Genomic DNA, 3389 nt, shown 5'->3' on the forward strand with positions numbered 1-3389 from the left:
TATCATGTAGGTTCTTATGGCTACGTCGCTTAATTTCTAGATATTTCCAAATCATATAATATTCCGAGTGTTACTATTCTGCCTACGACAGTAACCATGTTAACTGAATACAAATATCCTACCAACTCTAGAAGAAGCAGTAGATGAAGATTGAAGTAAAAAGAGAAAGATGTTGATGACAAAATAAGACGAAAAAGAAGAGAGAGAAAAAAAAACCCCAAGAAGCAGAAGCAGAAACTGAGAGAAGAAGAAGATGTTCACACATCACACGTAAAAAAGTTTAAATAAGGGGTATGCCAAACCTTTTTAGTTTTTATTACATACCCAACCCAATACCCCACACAACCTCACAAAAATATATTTATATTTATTTTCCAAGTTATGTACATTTCCTAAGCCTCCGTAATGCAGTGATTATTTTCAAGTATCCCAGATCTTGTATGTGTTTGGGGGGGTGTGGGATGGGGGGTGTTTGTTGTATGTTGATCTGGATTGGTAGGCGTGTGGTGTATTGAGTGGATGTGCAATAGGGGTGTGTGGGAGAGATGTGTGGTGTGGAGCAGGTGTGTAATGGGTTTGTGTGGAGGTGTGTGGGGTATTGGGTTGGCTATGTAATGATAACTAAATGCAGAAACTGGTGGTATCAAGACATGATATTATTATAATTTTGTATGAATTCTTTTTATTAAACTGTTTTCTGAATGTCTGTGTTCACTTATATTAATGATGAGCTGCGTTTATATCGTTCGTTTGTTATCCACGCATCATTTGAGATCTAGATAAGAATTAGTTTGAGATATATATTAGAGCATCTCCATAGCAACCAACTAACAAACCAAGCCCATCATCAGAACGACTCGAGCCGAGCTTGTGGTATTTCATATTTCGTTGTTTCCTGCGACAGTTGTTCTCAGGTTTTAAGGAATAAAGAAAATAATAAACAAAATTAATACAAATAACGACTATGGATAAACTAGTGGCTAGCAGATGGACCTGGTTCCTTTGCAAACTAATAACTCAAGGAATCGGAATTTTACTTTTTTTGTGTCTTTGCCTAGCTGCTGAAAAGGGTAAGATGAGTGATAAAAAACTCAAACTTTATGACTTAGAATACTTCTTTATTTGGCTATTATTACCAACGTTACTTTGATACTCTTATTGTATTGAGAGGCAATGTTATCAAGACATGAGTTATATAAATATGTAACGTTGATAATCTGTCATTTATGTGTTGATTTAGGAAAGTCTATGTAAAACATACTCACAACTGCCTTTATTAAAATATATTTAACTGAATTTTACCAGTGTATAACAGGAATGAGAGGCAATGTTATCAAGACATTAGTTTATATCTGAGGTTTATAATCTGTCATTTCTGTGTTGAATTAGGAAAGTCTATGTAAATCATAATCACAATTGCCTTTATTAAAATATATTTTACTGGATTTTACCAATGTATAACAGGAATTAAATTAGAAATTATAACAGTGATGGAAAGACATAACTGTCTGTGGGTTATTAATAATTTCTTATTTATTTATTTATTTAACAACATTTTACTCAAGTTAGACTATCTTTTGAATAAAGTGCTCAATCCCAAAGGGAGAGCGTATAAAATTCAAAGAACAGACCTTCAGAATAGGTAGTCGTTACTCTGAGTTTCATGCCTAAAAGGCAATCGTCAGACGACACGATAAGACGACACGACACGTGTCGTCTGACGATTGCCTTTTAGGCATGAAACTCAGAGTAACGACTACCTATTCTGGAAGGTCTGTTCTTTGAATTTTTATTAATTAATTAATTAATTAATTAATTAATTAATTTATTTATTTATTTATTTATTTATTTATTTATTTATTTATTTATTTATTTATTTATTTATTTATTTATTTATTTATTTATTTATTTATTTATTTATTTAAAGAATATACCTTCCAGAATAGGTTGACTACCATCTCTAAATTTTTGTACGCTTTCTCTTGTGGGATTGAGCACTTTATTCAAGAGATGTTGTAATATATTTCTATTTATTATTAAGAGCCAATCTCCCTTATTATGTACGGATTTGCGATACAAAAAAAATATAATTGTCTCTAAAAAATAATTTTGGTACATATTAGCACCAACAACTCACATGTAAAATATGAGCGTGCACAGCGCCCTCGTTCAACTTGAAAAAATTCTTGAAATTTCAGCCTCTCTGAGGCTTACTTGCAAATGGTAAACTTTGGAGGTGCATAACATCGTGCGCCATCATCATCCCAACCTGCATTTGCATTTTTTTAAGTACCAAATGGTTACATTACAAAAACCAAGAAAAAAATTGGGATCTTGATGGCGCACAAAATCAACAAATCAATGATTTGATGAAAAGCGCCCTCGTGCAAACTTCAAAGCATCATAACGGGCTGCGCCATCAAGATCCCAAGTCCGAACAAGTTTGAAATTAAAGACCTCCATGGCAAGTTTCATTTTTCAGCAAAAATTTGTTGGGATTTCGTTGGCGCACAGAGTTAACAGAGGTCAAAGGTCAAAATTTCCTATTTTTGCATGCCTGTATTATTGCGCGCCAACGTCACCTGACTCTCCGAATAGCATTTCATCAAAGAAGAGGTAATTCTCTGCAAGAACTGAAAAAAATAGCTTGGGATCTCTTGATCTTCATATTTTTCTGATTTTTTGAAAATCCCAATTAGCTGTTGCTTGTTTTTTGTCTACTGGTCGCCAAAGAAGCTAGACGATGAAAAATAAAATTGGGATCTTGTTGGCGCATCTTTTGTGATGCAGTAAAAAGCCCACATTGTGCAGCAAAAAAAAAAAAGAGGTCAAATTGACCTCCAAAATGAGGCTAAGTCCATTTTCAAAAATCAGAAAAATATGAAGATCAAGAGATCCCAAGCTAATTTTTTCTTTTTTTGCAGAGAATTACCTCTTCTTTGATGAAATGCTATTCGGAGAGTCAGGTGACGTTGGCGCGCAATAATACAGGCGTGCAAATATGTGCGAAAATAGGAAATTTTGACCTTGACCTCTGTTAACTCGGTGCGCCAACGAAATCCCAAAATATTTTTGCTGAAAAAATGAAACTTGCCATGGAGGTCTTTAATTTCAAACTTGTTCGACTTGGGATCTTGATGGCGCAGCCCGTTATGATGCTTTGAAGTTTGCACGAGGGCGCTTTTCATCAAATCATTGATTTGTTGATTTTGTGCGCCATCAAGATCCCAATTTTTTTTCTTGGTTTTTGTAATGTAACCATTTGGTACTTTAAAAAAATGCAAAATGCAGGTTGGGATGATTATGGCGCACAATGTTATGCACCTCCAAAGTTTACCATTTGCAAGTAAGGCTCAGAGAGGCTGAAATTTCAAGAATTTTTTTAAGTT

The sequence above is a fragment of the Amphiura filiformis genome, unplaced genomic scaffold (genome assembly GCF_039555335.1).
Source record: "Amphiura filiformis unplaced genomic scaffold, Afil_fr2py scaffold_32, whole genome shotgun sequence".
NCBI classification, from domain to species: Eukaryota; Metazoa; Echinodermata; class Ophiuroidea; order Amphilepidida; family Amphiuridae; genus Amphiura; species Amphiura filiformis.